Source organism: Drosophila nasuta, chromosome X (genome assembly GCF_023558535.2).
Source record: "Drosophila nasuta strain 15112-1781.00 chromosome X, ASM2355853v1, whole genome shotgun sequence".
Classification (NCBI taxonomy): domain Eukaryota; kingdom Metazoa; phylum Arthropoda; class Insecta; order Diptera; family Drosophilidae; genus Drosophila; species Drosophila nasuta.
This window is the reverse complement of record NC_083459.1, coordinates 4,930,799-4,950,416: the sequence shown is the minus strand read 5'-3', so window position 1 is coordinate 4,950,416 and position 19,618 is coordinate 4,930,799. Positions and strand designations below refer to the sequence as shown.

The following is a 19,618-nucleotide window of genomic DNA, read 5'->3' as shown; positions in this document are numbered from 1 at the left end:
GCAAAGACGATGGGGAGGAGAAGGTGGATGGGGCGGGGGCGAGGGCGGGGAAGGTGCCACAGTGTGGCAAGTAGTTTAAATGAAATAAATGCAATCGCAATTGAAATTGGAATTGCAGTCGAGACACGAATAACGAGACGACGACGACAACGACGACGACAAATGTGCTTCCACTTGGTTGAGTTCGTAACCCCGAAAGAGGGGAAAGACAAAGGTAAAGGGGATAGGAAAGGGGGAGAGTTGGGGAGACACGTGTGCAGCACTAGCTAAAAACCAATAAAATGCAATGGCCACAAAAATATTGTACATTTTCCACCAAAGTGATTTTCCGACCGGGAATATGTGACACAAAACTCGAAGGAAGCCGAAAAAAAAGGGGTTGGAGAACACCAGAGAAAAGAATTCAAAGCATGGCAAAAACGCAGATTCATTAAAATTGAAAAGGCGGAAAAAGGAAAGGAAAAGCATAAAAATGAAAATAATGAAATGAACGCGAAAGGCAAAAGAAAAATACAAATTTGGTGCTGGGTGCTGAAAGGTAATAAATAAGCGCTCGATGCGGACGCAAACGGAGAAACGCACGGACACGTGTGCCGTTGTCGTTGCTGTTGCTGTTGTTAATCCCGGCAAAGCAAATGAGGAACACGCACCGAGACCCAACAGCAAAGCCCCCTTTCGGTATAACCCCTTCTTCTCATGCATCTTCTTCTTCTTCTGCGTCGACTTCTTCCCCCACAAAAGATTTTTGAAATACGAGCGATCCATAGCTGCAGCCACGCATGGTGCATCGTTCTAATTAACGTCAACATGCAGAACCATGCCCAGACTAGATGTGAAAGAAGTCGTTGCACAAAAGATGAAAGCCTGTACTGTGGAAAAGCCAGTGGAAAAGGGAAGAGAAACGGTAGCCAACAGCAAATTGGGGGGAGCAAAATACAGCTGCAGCCTCTTCAATTTCAATTTCGAGGCAAGAAATGCATACACAAAACAGAAAAAAAAATACCAAAGGGGTAGAAAGAAGTGAATGTAAAGTGTGGGGAGTCGCAATTAGGGGTTCGTTCGGGTTCAAGGCAAAATTTCCCCAATACGCACACAACAGTGAGAGCTAAACGTATGCTGCCAACTCTCTCGCGTTTTTTTTCTTTGTAGAACTCGTGCAAAATCCGGATTTGATTTCCAGCTACAGATTAAAACCGACTAAAGACTATGATTAAGCGTTTCGCCAGCTGATTTCACTCGTATACTAATCGCATACTGATCAATCTAGGGCTATTCTAATGAGCTGTTTTGCTAGACTCAACAATTAATTATCATTAGTGCTGAAAATTTGAAGTGATCGGGGTGATGGGGTTCATCAATTTATAACACTCTGATCTGGCTGAGCTTACGCTGATCATGAGTTGTTTTTATTAAACTATCGTCAACCAATTAATCGATTAATCAATCGGTATCTTTTGGAACAGTTTACACCACAAATATATCTCAGCAGATGATCAACAGCTTGACGATCATCCAATTAAAGTGATCATCAATTAAATTCTGCATTAATTCATCAATTCTTGTGCCACATTTCGCGATCGCACAATCGATTTGTAATACGCTGATTACTAATAGATCAACATAGCGATCGCTTAATCAATTCATAGATCTGTTAAGTGATCAATTGACACTTTCTGGATCACTAACTGTGCATCGCAATTGACACAAATAAAAATAAAAACTTAATCTACCAAGCGCAGTTCTAGTCATTACATTAAATCAATGGGTAATGAGTGTGTTTGAAAGATCATTCAGATTGTTTGCCAAGTGATCGTGTAATCGCTTATTTATGAAAATTATGCATTCAATTAGTCATCTCATTAAGTTATAGCAGTTGTAGTTGTTTGTCGTCCTAGTTCCCGGAGTTTAGCCTATTTCTGAGGCTGATGAACTGATCGCAGTGATCTGCATTGGCCTAGCCCTCTGTTTGCCAAATGATCGTGTAATCGCTTATTAATGAAAATTATGCATTCAATTAGTCATCTCATTAAGTTAAAGCAGTTGAAGTTGTTGTAGTTGTTTGTTGTCCTAGTTCCCGGAGTTTAGCCTATTTCTTGATCGCTATGATCTGCATTGGCCTAGCCCACAGTCGAGTCGAGTGACTGACTGATGAGAAATGAAGTTGCGATGGAGAGAGATTAAGGGTGTTGCAGTTGCAGTTGAAGTTGAAGTTGGAGGCAACATTGACAGATGCCTCAAGTGGTGTGTGGAGTTTACTCTCAACCAGCTAGACAGACAGTCAGTCAGTCAATCAGTCAGTCTGGCAGTCAGTGTGTTTACAGCACAACACCCACCGAATCGATGCAGATGCTGAAGCTGAAGCAGATGCAGATGATGCATTGGGTTGGGTTGTTTGTCGATGCTTGGGTTGGGTTCGATTCGATACGAATTGGTTGCAAGTTTCTGTCGAGTTGAGTTGGATTGGGTTGGGTTGGGTTTTGGGCTAATAACCTTGACCCAAATGCTGTGTGTGGTATGTGCTGAAAGCGTGCTAATTGCTCTCCACCAAAGCATAAACATAATAAAAATAAAAATACAAAAATACCATACATCGAAATACCAAAGAACCAAAAGCAAAGCAAAGCAAAGCGAGAACAAGAGCAAGAGAGATGTATCTCGATTCTATACAAAAACAGTTTAGACAACTTTATGGACACGCATTGGGCCACAAGTGGTTCAAGTAGCAAACAGATTGGGAAAGCCGCAAGAGTCGATAGAGTGCGAAGAATTATAGACAGATAGACAGACAGACAGGGGAGAGAAGCCAACTTAATAAACAGCCCGGAAAAGACAAATGCGTTAAACGTTTTCCATTTTCCATTGTTGTTGTTGTTGTTGCATGTGATCCAGCACACGTCGTCATCGGCATATGGAAAACAACAACATCAATACCAACACACTCACACACACACACTCTCACAGCTTACCAAACAGCATAGATAAGATAAGAAAAAAAGCAGCCACGAGCATTCGCTGTTTACATTCAGTTCAAATTCCAATGCTATTTGCCTTGTGGCTTGATTGATACGACCTGCGATTAGACACTGAATATGCGAGTACTCATAGTATACTCACTCTCACACTCACACTCACATTCACACTCACTCTCACACTCACTTTTCCTACTCTTCTCCAAAAACAATAGAAGCCAGCTACTGTTTATTCCAGCGTATCTAAAGCCCTTAAGACAATACTGATTAAAACACATTCAACTTGTCTCCCATATAAGCATATAGGTTTATAGATATCCGATATGTATTTAGCAACCTATCAACTATGATTTTTCTATACTTTTCAGTGGGTACTATTCAGATTTAATCTTCATATTATACTACAACTCTTTTATGGAATTCATCTCACATATAAGTTTTACTTTATGAAAATTTTTTCACTTTTAAACAAGGTATTTTAGAATTAATTTTACAAATTTTTCAGATAGTCTATATATATTTTGCTGTATATTATATATTAATACTTTCCTTTATTATTTGTTTTTTTTTACTACAAAATTAACTTTATGAAATTCCTCGCACATAAAACAAAATAGTTTCGAAGTTTCACTTTCAGATATTTCAGCTTTAATCTTTTTACAAAATATTTTAGAATTAATTTCACAGATATTTCAGATAATCTATCTATAAGCTTATATTCATATTTAATCTTTGTACAGATATTTAAGAACTTTATATATTATAAACTAATATAGCAAAGTATCTTAAAATTCACTTTACAGATATTTCAGATAATCTATATATTTTAAACTAATATTAAGCTTTAATGTCTGTATTCTAGTAAAATTGTTTGTTTTATGAAATTCCTCTCATATTTGGAAAAAGCATTTTAGAATTAACCTTTAGATATAGCCAATAGTCTACATATATTTCTCTATTTTATACTCGTATATTAATACTTTGCTTTATTCTTTATGTTTTACTATAAGTTTTACTTTATGAAATTCTTCTTTCACTTACAGATATTTCAGATACTTTGTATATTATGAATTAATATTCATCATTAATCATTGTATTATACTCCAACTTGTTTATGAAATTCATCTCAGAATTCTTTTAGTCAATGCAACAGTCTCGTTAGTTGGTTTAAACTGAACATTTTCCGACTCTATTCCGTTACAAGATAAAAACTTCAAATGCCATAAACAAAAACGAGGCTCATTTGATAACCATTTGATGGTTTTTCTATGGGCCATCTTTGGTAAACGCTCGTTATTGAAAATGGAAAGTTTTAGACAAAATTGCGATAGCCTTATGAGTGGATTTAAGTGTGTGTGAGAGTGTGAGTATGTGAGTGCGAGCAGTCTATGCAAATCCACTTGGAAGCCCAATAAAACAGCCATAAAGAGTTTAACTCGTGCATTTGTTCGGCCAGCCTAAGCTTTTGGCTCAATTAAGAGACACTGTTGTGGCTTAAGCTTCCACAAAAAAAAAAATATAAAAATGAGCGTAAAAAAAACAACAAAACACATAAGCTGGGCTAAGTGGGCGTGCCACACATACAACAAACTATATAAAATACAGATGTTGACGCTTCACCTTTTTTACGACCAGCTGAACGGGCTAAGACGTCGAGCAGGCGATTAAGGTGTTGCCTACAACTAAATACTATATGTGTTATGGAATCAGGTAGAGCTCGAGAGGATTCCCTGAAGGTCACAGACAAAAAAGCACTTGACACTTGACACTCGACGTTGCTGAGGCAACAAAAGTGTGATCAGAATGTGGCAGCAATGAGTGGAAGTTGCATCAGATCAACGAAATTATCTTAAGCAATTAAATTATGCATTCTTTTTACTTTTTTAATTTACATTTCAATCATATCAAATAAAATAAACAAAATCAAAAAATATTAAATTGTAATTTCTATTAAAACATCAAGACTTTATGAAGACGCTTAAAAGAATTTAAATGCATTCGCAAATTAATAATATAACACAACTGAAGCCATGTCTATAACTGGATAATTCCAGATTTTTAGAACCCAAGTCTGAAAATACAAGATTTGAATGCCTTAATGAATTAACACTGCTTTTACATTTTCCATTTCAATATAAAACAGACAAAAAATAAGCTGAAACTATGTTAAGAACTGGCTAAATCCAGATTTTCATAACCCAAGATTTGTCTTCTACATTTTCCAACTTTATGTCGGCGTCACTGCAAGTCGAGTTCACTCACTTGACACTTGTTTTCCCTAAGCTGTCTCTGCTTGCTGCAGTTTGTTCATATCAAGAGTCTTTTAATAGACTCGGGATCGTGTTGGACACAATGGATTGATCCCCCAGGGATTAACTGCGAGGGTTGCTCCCCTCTCTCTTTCTCTATCTCTCTCTTTCTCACACATTTTCGTATGGATGTCAGTGGCTCGTATTCTGTTGTAAGTTAAAACCCGGTCGAGTGCTCTTGAGCTCGTTTCATTTATGAGATGGTGGTTCAACTCTTATTATTTTGTTGTTGTCGTTGTCGTTGTTGTTGTTGTTGTTGTTGTTGTTGTTGTTGTTGTTGCACTTGACATTCACCAAGATATGCCGGAAAATTAGCAAGAAGAAGAAGAAGCAGCAGTAATATGCTGAAAAATGATCATCAAGATACAAAAAGCAAAAACAATGTCAGATCGTAATTGTAGCTGGCAAAAGCTGCAAGAATAGAATGGAAGTTGGCTTTGAACTGAAGCTAAAGTTAACGCACACACACGCACACACACACACACACATGGGCAATTGAAGAGTGTGAAGTGCAAGCAAGAAGAAGATGAAACTACTATGAGGTAATTCAAACAACACACAACAAATTAGATAAATACAAACTGACAGACAAGCAGCTGGATACAATTGAGAGGAGCACGAAGAGAGCAACAGAGACAGAGAGAGAGAGAGAGCGGGGGAGAGCAATGATGGGGGCGGAGAGCGGAGCGGGGTAAATAGAGGCGAGCCCAAAAGAGCCGCATCGCAAACAGCAACAACAACAGTAATAACAACAACAACAACAGAAATGACATTGACATAATGATTCTTAGTTAGCGTTTACAATTTCAAACTTGTTGCCATTGTTGTTGTAGCTATTGTTGTTATTGCTGCTGCTGCTGCTGCTGCTGCTTCTTCTTCTTCTTCTTCTTCTTTAGTTTTTGTTGTTGCTGTTGGCGTCTTTCAATGTGACGGCAACTGTGTTCCGGCGTGTGTCGCTTGCGAGACTTTTGACAAGTTTTATTTCGTCTGTCTTCTGTCTTCTCTCTTTGTTTTGTTTTATTTGTGTGCTTTGTTTCTTCTCACATTTGCATACCCTGCAGCACTCAATTGTGTAGGGGGAAGGGGGACAGCAGTATCTTATATTGACAGCTAGTTGTCTATTTTTAGCACGCTTTGCTAACCATTTGAAGAATCGCTTTGTACTATTGTGAACTGAAGATTTTGGCAAAACGCACCAAGGAAATGTGATCATAAGCACTAACTATTGATTAGTTACTATATGAAATTTCTGTTCAGTAATAAAGCGTTCAAAATTATTCCACTCATCCAAAAAAAAAACAATGGTAAATCAATCTATATAAAAATTTGATAAATTCTTTAAAAATAAAAATAATGTTCTAATACCAAAACTCTAACTATAAATAAGATTAACAAACAAATAAATAAATAAACAGTACATAATTTTCTATTTAGCAATGTGTTAAAAGTTATTCCGCACATCGAAAAAAGTCGATGGTAATTCAAACTAAAAATAAAAACTACATTCTATAAAGAAAAACATATCTATAGTAGCCAGCTCTATATCAAAAACACGAATTATATGTTAAAAATGTAAAAAAAAAAATAAATAAATAAATAGTTAAAATATGTTGATTTTTAGCAATGTGTAAAGAGTTATTTAGCATCCATCGATAAGCTTCACAAATTCTTTAAAAATAAAAACCACATTCTTTCAAAATAGATATACAATACTCTACGAAACACTTTAACTAAAGATCAAAGGATCATTTTGGTATTTTCAAGCTTACTGTAAATTTAGTGCAAAAGAAACATTCGCAAGAAAAAAATAAAAATATGATACCTTGCTACTATTTTTGATAGTTTTTTTTTTCTTTATAGTGCCAAGTTATTTTTCTTAGTTCTGTTAAATCAAAATAGAAATAAAATTATGTTAACTTGCTACTATTGTGTTTTTCTTTATTGTATCAACTTATCTTTTTCTTAGTTCTATTTAACTTTGTCAGTTGACAGAGTATTCAACCGTCTGTTAGACTCTCAACTCTATTGCCTTCATCATTTTTTGGCGTCCGAGCGAAACTGAACAACTTAATGAGCAAGACACTTGAGGCCATGTATTTAGTTGCTGTTTGTCTTCTCCCCCCCTCTCCCTCTCCTGCTCCTACTTCATCTTGGCTGTTCTTCTTGATCGTTGTCGTTGAGTAACCCCAAACCAAACCGATCGCCCACCCAACAAAACTTTAGCCAAAAAAAAAGCTCAAAATTCTTAATTGCGCGCCTTTGGCGCAATTTGGTTGTTTGTTGTTCAAAGTTGTTGTCTCAAGTTGTCGCTGCTGTTGTTGTTGTTGTTGTTGTTGTTGTTGTTGGCGTCGTTATTTTCGCACAACTCTCAAAAACTCCGCTTTTTGAGTCGTCGGCAAGATCATGATGTAAGCCGCCTAATTTGTCTTCACCTTTTATTCATCAGGTTCGTCCGGTTCGGTTTTTTTTTTCGGTTTGGTTTTGTTTTTTGGCTTTTTCTGTGGGGTTCCATCATAATTCATCAGCTTTTGCACAATTTTCGCTTAGTGTCTCCCTCTCGCTCTCGCAGTCATTCATATTGAGGCAATGTATTCATTCATTCATCATTCATTCGCATGGCATTTGATGGTGTTTCATTATGTTCAATGGGCTTACCACTCGCTTACAGAGTGCAACCACCCAGCAAAAAAAAGCATTTAGAAAAGTCTGCTCGACTACAGCATACCCTGCACTCAGCTAAGTCAAATGTAGTGCAATAAATTTACATAATCCGCGAGTGCGGAAATCGTTTTCTTATACACCTTTTCCTTTATAACTTTGCGTATATTATTTTTCCTTAAATAACTTTGCCTATTACTTTGGTATTTACCAATCGATAGTTATGAAACTTTGAGAATAGTTAAAGAACTGTTTAATATAGCTAAGTACAGAAAGAAAATTAGCAAGAGTTTAAAATATTTATATTTCTTATATTTTAAAGTGTATAGGAATAGAAATAATAACAGCTAAAACAACAAGCAGCGTTATAAGACGATGGCTTAAATTCTTTTCTTTATATAACTTTGGTAATTACTAATCGATAGTCATGAAACTTTGAGAATAGTTAAAGAACTGCTTAATATAAAAAAGTGCAAGAAGAAAATTAGCAAGAGTTGAAAATCTAAGTTTTTCATATAATCTAAACTGTATAGATATAAAAATAAAACAGCTGAAAGGAATTATTATAATAATGAATTTGGCATAAATTAGTCAGTTTGATGTTCAAAGCGTTATAAAGAGATTGCACCGATTATTTTCCTTAAATAACGTTGCCTGTAACTTTTGTGATGATTTGCATGAAAGTTTGAGAATGATTCAGGAACTGTTTAATACAGCTAAGTACAGTAAGATTATAAGTATTTAAGGTTTTAAAATGTCTACAACATCAAGTTTTGCAGCTGAAAGAACTATTATAAAATTGAATTTGGCATAAATTATACAGTTTAATGCGCACAACCCGCACATAATAACCGCGTTTCTCACACTTATGCTGCTTACAGGGTATTTAAAAAAAAAAAATCAAGAAAAAAATCCGTTGATGACTAAACGTTATTAAATGTAATGAAATTTAAGTACGCGCCGTTGTCGTTTGCTACCCCTGACCCACTAACGAGTTTGTAATAGGAACACACACACAGACACACACACTGATCACACTCACACTTACACACACAGAGATACGAGTTGTTCATATCGCATAAATATGCTTTTGATTAGAGCCGCCAGCCGCCCGCATCGCAGTTGATTTTATTTAATAGGCAACAATCGTGGCGAGGCATTTAATCGAAACTCCCCCCCCAGCCACTCCCCGGTGCCACGCCCAGCATTGAGCGGTTTAAATGATTAGGCCACATAGAGTGTTAATTTGACAATTGCCTCAACAATGCGCCCAACTTGAAGTTGTTGTGGCTGGCTTGCTTGCTTGCTTGCTGGCTGTGTGAAGTTGAAAAGCCGCAGGTAACTCAAATTGACTACTTACAAAACAATCATCAAGTGATCTCAGATCTCAGAGCTCTGATCTTGAGCTGCAGATCAACAGCTTGATCACTTTGCCACCACAACTTAACTTGAGAGCGCCAAGGGGTGTCTCCAAAAAAATAGCCCAAAGCAGCCACTATATTTAAATGAGATCCCTAAAGAGATCATGGCAAGATCTATAAAAACGATCTATAAAGATGAGAGATCGTCAAACAGTTAAGATGGGAAAACAAAACTAAGGAAATAACTTTTTATTTATATATTAAAGTTTACAAGTTTACAATGCAAAAAAAAAAACTGTGAGAGATCAGCAGAAGCAATTCTTTTGATCAGCAATGAGATACCGAAATCTATAAACGCAATTAATAAGATTGTAGATCCGCAAAGAGTTAGGATAGGAGAAAAAAAAGGAAAGGGAGGTGATCTCTTTCGAGAACTGTACAGATTAGATATAAAGATTTTTTGAACATTTTCTATCTTCATTTAAGAATAAATCTTCTTGGTTCAATTTTGACATCAAACAATCTGAATTCAAGATAATATTCTTGGTTTTAGCACGTCTTTTCTTTACTTGTGCATACTTAGCATGAAATTTATCTCAAGAGCTATTTGTAATTCAATATTAAAATACCGAAAAAGCTTTTTTTCGTTTTCAAGTTTTCTAATCAACAAACCATATTTATTAATTGAATATTATTTGCACATTTCTTTCACAGCATAGTTTTATAGCATTGAATTGTTTTTAGCAACTACATCCTTTATCAGCTTTATGACGCTGACTCGACATTCAGCTTGCTTTTCACTTCAAGTGAAACTTTGTCATCTCGCCATTGTTTGAGTGTTTTGTGAGTGAGGCAACTGAATGATTTTATTTCACCCACAGCCCACATATTATGAGGAGGCATCCATCAACCGAACTCAAATGGTAAATGGGAATGGGAATGGGAATGGGCAACATGCGATCCGCGATCCGCGATCTGCGATCTGCGATCTGTGTGTGATCAGTGCGATCTGCAGATCTGTGTGTATAACCCAAGAGTGGTGAGCAATTAATAAACAAATAAAAATGGCAACAACAATGCGGGTCCATGACCACAACACAACAACAACAACAACAACTACAACGACAACAAGACGCCCCTCATCGCTGGCAAATTGTGTGCGCGAACAACTAAATTTACAATATGCTGGGAATTCGCTGGATGATCATCATCATTATCATCATCATCACCGTAATCATAATCACAGTCATAATGATAATGATAACGATGATGCCATCAACTTTTTTTTTTTTTGTGCTGGGAAGCCAAACGAAGATGCGTCTGCGCAATTAATTGAAATGAAGTGAAAAAAAAAACAACGAATGAAAGAAAACAACGACATCGACAACGACGACAAAGACTAACGTGGCAGCAACACAATGTGGCAGCTGCCACAAGACAACAACGGACTGACTACTCGTCATCTGCTGCTGTTGCTGCTGCTGCAAAAAAAAGAAGCTACAAGGGCAATCTTCACGCTTCAATCTCTCGCCATTTGCCAGATTCAATGACTAAGACAAAGCTCCAGGAATCTCATGGACATTCCAGGCATATTAATTCAATCAACCGATCAACTGCAGCTGAAGCCAAATGGATCGCAATCTTCAGTGATCTTCTTCGCTTTAGCGATCAATTTTCGACACTCAATTTCGGAGTAAGAACTTTAAAAAAGCGTTAAAATCACTCATGACGAACAACAGCTCGATTAGCGCTAAAGATAAATGAGCTATGCAAACTGAGGATCACTGATCCTCAAATTTATTGCAAGTTGTGAATTGAAATTTGTTAGGAACAATAATCAAAATTAAAGAAATCCTTTTCTTTGCTTTAGCGATCAATATTTGACACTCAGTTTTGGAGTAAGACCTTGAAAAAAAAAACGAAACACGCTAATGACAAACAACAAACTGAGGATCACTGATCGACAAACTTATTGCAACTTGTTAACAATTTGAAGTTTGTTAGATATATTAATCAAAATTAAAGAAAGCGCCCTTCAGTTAAAGGATTTAACTTGAATTGAATACGATTATATAAAAATAGTAAATAAGAAATGATTCATAGTAAGCATTTGTCATAAAAAAAATGTATTTTTTATATAGCTTAATGATTCAATTTTAATCTTTACATTGTATTAAAATAGCCATAAAAAACATTAATGTTTATATAATGATATGATTCAATTTTAGGCTTCTCATTGTATTAAAATTTGAAAAAAAAAAATCCAAATCCAACAAAATTTTCATTAATACTACAAAAATATTTAGAAATTTATGAAATTTTGTTATTTTGAATTGAATATACAATTTATTACTAATAATTAAAATTCAAATTAAAAAAAAAGGGAAATCCAACAAAAATCTTTTATTAAAGATAGATTAAAATCTTTTTACGATCGCGAATACTTGAACATCAAAGTTGTTCTAAATTTCTGTACAATTGCCTAAACCATATTAATTTTAAGATCTGTAGAACCCAAGAGTCATTTTCTTCTTCATTGAAGGCATAGTCTATGTTTAAACAATATTTTTTTGTTTAAAATTGAATATCGAAATTATTTCTAATTACAGTAGATCGCGGAAAGTTGTACTAAATTTTTGTACGATTGCCTAAACCATAATGATTTTAAGATCTGTCGTAATCAAAAGTCACTTTCTTTTTCATTAAACCTCATTGTGTCCCTTTCGTTTCTGCTGTCCCCTCTTAGAGCTATCTTTTGTCAATGATCTGCCTCAATTGACATGTTCAAGAAGACAACTTGCAGTCCAAGTCTCGCACTCGTTGTCGTTGTCGTTGTCGATGTAATATTATCTAACTTGGAAGATCTCGGAAAATACAAAATCGATGCATCATTATCGTCGCCTTGGCCGCAACCCTTGGCCAAGCACTTGACACACACAGACACAGACACATACAGAGACAAATACATCAATTGAGTTTGTCCAATCGTGCCATAGATATTAATAAATATTGAAATATGGCTAGGAAAATGGTTGAGGAAAAAAACAAATGACAAACGACGACAAATCGTTTGCCAGGCGATTGAGCAATCGAATCGTTCGAATCACTTCGAATCATTCGCTTTGGCATCAGTCAAATCAAATCAAAATTCGTTTGGAGAATCGATGGATTGTTTGGATCGTTGGGATTGTCATTTATTGTTTATTGTTTTTTTTTCTATCTATCTATCGATTGTGTTTTTTATATTTTTGTTGGTGTTCACCTTTAACGTCTCTTTCGATCGATGTATTCATTTATTGCCACGTCGCTTCGTTGTGCCCAATTTGTCGTTTGTCGTTTGCTTTATTGTTGCCTCGTTTGAATAACAATTGAGCCAAGTTATGATAAGCACAACAGGAAAAGCGACAAGAAATCGAAATGAAATCGACATCAAATTGAAACGAAATCGAAACCAAACAGTTTTAAAGTGTTTTCGATGCGTCACAAAATTTTTGGCGCAACGCCGAAAATTCTTGACCTACGACACAAACAGACGAGACAGATATATACCAGATATAGATATATATTGCACACGATTCAGCTATATGACGAAATGCTCTGGTATTTTTGTCGCTTGGATTTTCTTCGTCTCTCTCTGATGATTCAGCGTGATTTTCGCCAGAAGTCAAGTGATTAGTGTGGAGGCGTTTTTATACGTACTCGTATGTTATATTGCAAACACACAAGAGAAACACTCAATGACGAGTCCGTCTCTTCGATAGATTGTATATCTATATGCCTATATCGTGCTGGGGGTGCGATAAGCACTACGACAACATAAAGCGTCTCACTTTTTGGGTTAAAACTATTACGAACCACGTTGTTTACCACCGTCAATATTTTATGAATGAAACCCCCCAAGAAAGCAGCTGTGAACTGGGAGTATTACGAATAGTCCAAATAGCGGATAAGATAAAGCTGTGTGTGCAGCTTAGTCAGCGACAAGTCGGAGATTAGTAAAGTTATACGATTTCAGAAAAAGTCTTTTGATAGTTACGATCTTAAATGTTTGAAATAAATTTATAAGTTTCCCTAGAAAATATTGAAATAAGCTAAGAAACCCTTTTGATATATTGATGGAAAACATTATCTATAAAAGCAATCTTAAATTTTTCAAATAAATTTATAATTTCGTCCATATATTGGAATTAAGTTTGATTCAAATAAAATGAGAATATTTAAAAAAAAATCTTTATAATTTTAGTTTGACAAAATTTCTAATTTCAGCTCTGCGATTAACAAAGTTATACGAATTCATCTGGGAAAGAAGTCTTTTGATAGATTGGTTGGAAATAAGGTCTATAAAAGCAAATCTTAAATTTTGCAAAAAAATTTCGAATTTCCTTTAGAAAATTTTGAATATAGCCAACAAAGAAATCGTTTGATAGATTGATTGAAAATATTATCTATAAACAATATTCTATTTATCAAATAAATTTATAATTTTCTTTACATATTAAGTCTAATTTTAATAAATTTGTTATTTAATTTAGAAAATATAAGTATAGTTTAACGAAATCTCTAATTTCAGGTCTGAGATTAACGATGTTATACGATTTCAGCTGAGAAAGAAATCTTTTTATCTATAAGAGGAATCTTCAAATTTCAAATACATTTATAACATCCTGCATACTTTGATATTATATTTAGTTTAGGGAATATTTGTAAAAAAAAACTTTATAAGTTAAGTTTAACTAAATTTCTAATTTCATTTAGAGTATATCTTAAAAAAAAACTTTAGCTTAAACATTTCTTGAACTTACCTTTCAGTGCTTGGAGTTTATGTTTTGTTTGGAATCGCCCTGGAAAAGAAAGAAAGAGAGCGAAGATTAAGAACGTGTAAGAAAGTGTGAGAATATATTGCGTTTATTAGCAACTATTGTTGTTATTTGTGCAAAAAGTATGCGAAGGCATTTTGTGACATCATCAGAAATGAGTCTGTAAGTGGAAAACGGTAAATGGAGTTTTATTTGCTTTTTGTCATTGAGCGTTACACACGCACACCGCACACACACACACACACACACACACACACACGCACATTTGTATAGTACACAGTGCGAGGTGCTCTAAACAAATAAGTCAATAAATAAAGGCGTTAACTTGGCTCGAATGGCCTACGTAAATATGCGATGAAATGCGCGAAAACTACGAATACGAGACGACAACTCATGATGAATACGCCGTGGGACAGACAGACAGATTGGCATTATATATATATATACATATATATAAAACATATATGTACATATTTAAATGTATAGACGGACAGATACAAGTAAAACCGATACAACTCGTCAGCTTCGTGTAGGTTTGTTTTGCAAATATCAAACACACAGACTCTCGCCACACTCGTTGGTAATAAGCTAAAAGCCGACAAATGTTTGACAAGCGGAAATGGCAAAAAGCACAGCAAATACACGCAGAACAACAACCGAATGAAAAGAGACCGATCCATCGAACCCATCCAAAATGCAAAAAAAGAACAAAACACAACAAAAGAGACGATCACAAGAAGAGGAAGGTAGACCCAAGTCCTCCCGATTTCCAGGAATCCAAACGAAACGTCTTGCAGTCAATTACAACTTAAAAGCTCTTCAGCTAACTTCCAGACTGGAAGGCTTGGGTTATTTAATCAATGATGCTTCCAGTAGAGCGCTTGAAAAAAACAAAACAGTCTTAAACATAAAAGAAATATTAAGTTGATATTGATTGCAAATTGTACAAAGCTTAACTCGACTTCCAGTATAATAAAGCTACTTCCAGTGGTATATGGAAACTTTCAGTGGAATAAAGCCTCTTCCAGTAGAATCAAGCGACTTCACGCAATGCAAATTAAAAGTCATTGCAAATCACTTCCAGCTGAGCTATTCATTCTAGCAGTATACAAAAAAGATAGAAAAAGACGCTGTGGGAATGGCAACTACTTCAAGTTAATTGAAAGTGAACAATCAGTTATGTAATGGAATTTCCAAGCATTCATGGAATATGCCACCAATTTCGCATTAAGTGTTTGAACATAGTAATATTCCCAGGCTCAAAGCTGATTTAGTATTGCACTCATTGAGAACTTTTGTGCATTCCAGTGGTATATGGCAACTTTCAGTGGAATAAAACCTCTTCCAGTAGAATACAGCGACTTTACGCTATGCAAATCAAATTAAAAGTCATTGCAAATCACTTCCAGCTGAGCTTTTCATTCTAGCAGTACACAAAAAAAGATAGAAAAAGACGCTGTGAGAAAAGCAACTACTTCCAGTTAATAGAAAGTGAACAATCAGTTATGTAATGGAATTTCCAAGCATTCATGGAATATGCTACCAATTTCGCATTAAGTGTTTGAACACAGCACTCATTGAGAACTTTTGTGCATTCCAGCCACGCCGCCTTGACATCTTTGGCTTCCAATGAGCACTGCATTTCCATTGAAATAGTGTTAAAACTGTTTGATGATTTCAGCGGTTGATTGTCGCTCCTTGAGGTTGCGAGCATCAGGTAGCATGAGAGTCGTGCCTGTGGCAAGGTCATTGTCATAACATTTTCATAATTTGTGCGAGCCCCTGGCGTGCATTAAAAGTTGACCTTTCACGCCTAGTCCTTGCTACGTCAGCCAGAGCCATAAAGGTGCCATGTGTGCGCTTATACCCGGTAGCTAAAGATATGTTTGGGTATAGCTGAGAATCTTTATTAGTAATCAACTTTATCGTTGTTTTTAGAACCTTTATTCTTGAATGTATAGATCAAGTATCTAAACCGAGATATTTTCAAAGATATAAGGTTGAACTTTATTATTGTATTTTGTATAGCGGATGCCATGTGTGCGCTTATTTATATCCGGTAGCTACAGAAATGTTAGGATATAGCTGAGAGTTTTTGTTAGCAATCAACTTGGTCGTTGTTTTTAGAACTATCATTCTTAAATGAAATATTTTTAAAGATATATAATAGAACTTTAAGTTTTATTCAAGTTTGTATTTTGAATAGCGCATATTTGTCAGTCGAGCATGCTCGATTTGTTGTTTTTCTACTAGTTTTTATGATTTGTGAGTGGAGTGTGTGTTTGTTGAAGTGCTCTTCGATGTGTGGGTGCGTTATAGGCCTGACAAAGTTGTTCAGAAATGCCTGCGCATGCGGTCATCAAGGTCGCCGCCCGACTTTGAACAGCTGACATGACTCAATCGCCGTTTGGCCTTCACCCTCCCCTCTCCATTCTCTCGCTCCTTTTGCAAACAACAACATTGCATGCTAAGCAGCAGCATATGACTCATGGCAATTTTCCCCAAGGCTCCCCAAACTCCCCTCGACATCCTTGTTTTACCTAAAGAGTTATTGGACTATTTCCATGTTATCTTGTTTATAGTATAAATATTTGATGGCGATTTCCATATGGAATTTATTCGGGAATGTTGGCATTGAACAACAACTTGACAACTTTTAGATAAAATGCAAATCGAACAAACAAACAAAGCGCTATTTACTCATAGTGCGAATTTACGATTTGCGTACAATAATAAGTAAAATTATATAGAACTGCATTGGAACTTTATTATTATTATCGGTATTATTACGCCCCTTCAATATACATACATACATATATAGAAAACCGATAGCCACAGTAACTGAGGTTGATCCCTTTTGCTGATGAGTAATTTATAGATTTCAATATATTTCTTAGATTTGCTATGATTTGCTTATTCAATTTTAGAAATTATTATTATATTTTAATAAATAATAATATTATTCTATATAGACATATTATAGACAGCATATTGTCAGTTATTTATCGAGAAGGAAGTGGATAATTAAAAGTCTTATAAAAAAAAGAATTGTAAAAATAATAAAAATGTCAACCTAGTCGCTAACAAGTCAACAAAAATAAAAGGATTATCTAACCTTAAAGGGTGTCGTCTAGCAGAGCTTACGCCAACTATTGTAAAAAAAAAGAAGGAAAGCTACAGTCGAGTGTACTCGACTGTGAGATACCCGCTACAAAAAAATACTAAACATATACCAAATGGTATACGTGGTATATCGATATAGTTCCCCATTCAAAATATACCATAGACGGCACAATATACCAGATTGTCAGCCAAATCACACAGACCGACAGACGGACATGGATAGATCGTCTCGCCTGTTGACGCTGATCAAGAATATATATACTTTATAGGGTCGGAGATGCCTCCTTCTACCTGTTACATACATTTCCTGCCGGCACAAAGTTATAATACCCTTCTACCCTATGGGTAGCGGGTATAAAAACATTATACCATATTATAGCAGCAACTGCAGTGTTATCGCTACAAGTGTAATATACTGAACAAAGAAATATTGGAAACCCCAAGAGGCATTTATGGCCTATAATCGCAAACGTTTCTTCGATGTCAATACTTTATAAGTTTCGATAGTTTTTACTGCATTGTAAAAGTTGGTGCATTTTGCACAAGCACAAAATTCCGATGGGAAAGAGAGAAAGAGAGAGAGTGGCACATACAGTCTCTGTCTGACAAACTGACAGACTGCTAGATTGACAGACTGGCAGACTGACAGTTATTGGGTGGCCTGGCAAATGGATAATGGGCAATAATAACAATAATTTTAGCACCCAAAATAGACAATCGAATTGTTTTATATACACAATCGAATCGCGTTTTCCCATTTGATTTGTTTGACTGCGCGACACGCAAATCGATGGTTGCCACCCTATAACAAAAAAAATACAGCTACAGCTACAACTACTACAACCGCAATAACAACAACAACAACAATAAGAAATATCGAAAACTTACGTTTAAATTCTGCGCTTAGTTTACTGCACGCGACGCAAACGCCGAAAAAAATCGCGATTAACACAATGTAAAAAACACACACACACATACACAACAACAACAGTTTTTGAGAGAAAAAAATCGTCTATCGACTAGGAAGCACGTTATTATTGTGCTAAATGTTGTTGGTAGTATTTCTTTGGCTCCCCACCCCCCAAAAAAACAAAAAAACAACACACGAAAAAAAAGTGCAAAAAAACACAAACAAACGGCACAAGAAACGGCAACGACGACGCTGACGTTGCTGCTGGACGCTGGCGACGTCTGTGCAAAGCCGCAGACAAATCGCGAAAACAGCGACAACGTCGGCAAAGAGCAGCGACCACAGGACGAAACGAAACTGCGACAACAACTGCCAACTACGATTTCCAATTCCAATTAGATTTTTGCGACCATATGACTGCACACAGACCACATAGAGAACACAGGGCAGGGCAGCAAGGGTTGGCTCTCGGTTTTGCTTCGTGCCTAGCTTCGTTTCCAACTTCGGCTCAAGAGCGAATAAAGAGTGAGAGAGTGAGTTCACAAATAGCAGCTTCCGCGCAAGTCCTGAAGACAAAATAGTGCGAATGCAGACAGTGGGACAACTAAAACCAATTTTAAAATGGCTGCTGTAATACTTTTCCAACTGAATTTGCAAATATTTAATAAATTTATTTACTTCTTACACGTCAATTGCAATTACATATTTTTAATTTTACTTTGCTATATTAGATAATACATTTAATGGCTTTTCATATTATTTATTTTTTAATAGTATTAGTAAAAAATAAATCATAAATCTATTTATACATTTACAACATATCGCAAAACAACACTCGATTAGTCATTTTGCATTTGTTGTTCAATTACAAACCACAGTGCAATGGACTTGTTCTTGCTTGAATATTAAAATGTAATCCATAAAACGCTATCTGTGTTGTTGTTTTTTGGGGGAAATAGTTGTAAATGGATGTGGGGAGAGCGAGTGGGTGGGAATGAAACAGGCGCATGCGTTCACAAAGGCGACATAGAAACATATGTATGCCAAAGAGAGAGCACTGACTCAGACTCTTTGGCTCAGCTCAGTTCAGTTCGCAGGGCTCGCGTGTGCGTGTATGTTTGTGCGAGTGCGTGTCTATTTATCAGTCTTTGCTTTTGGAGAGAGAGAGACAGTAAGTATGTGTGTGCGTGTGAATGAGAATGCCCCGCAGCCCTTTAGCTTATCAGTAGTTGTTGCATTCGCCGTTACGTTGTGAAAGAAATGTAAGGCGGAATTAAAACAGCAGCAGCTTCAACTTTATGCGATGATGACAAACTCATCAGCAAAAGCCGCTCTCAGACTGTCGCTCTCTCACTCTCACGCTCGCGCTTGACACCATCCTTGGCTCTTGTGGACTGTGGAGGCCATTGTGATTGCAACAGGCGTAAACAGCTGTCAATTGTTTGTAATGTTTGTGGACACACACACATGC

At 36.0% G+C, this 19,618-nt stretch overlaps 1 protein-coding gene across 2 annotated transcripts in view; it reads right to left on the bottom strand.

Moving 5' to 3' along the window:
* Positions 1 to 19,618, bottom strand: part of LOC132796050 (GAS2-like protein pickled eggs) — a 92,964-nt gene that overhangs the window by 71,580 nt on the left and 1,766 nt on the right. The window contains exons 1-2 of one of the 2 annotated variants that reach the window (XM_060807078.1): positions 18,126 to 18,258; positions 14,100 to 14,138 (exon numbers count right to left, since the gene is read on the bottom strand). The gene's annotated coding sequence lies outside the window, so the exon portion shown is untranslated. Of the gene's footprint in view, positions 1 to 14,099; positions 14,139 to 18,125; positions 18,259 to 19,618 lie in introns of those variants that run through there. The other variant, XM_060807079.1, reaches the window with a different exon arrangement.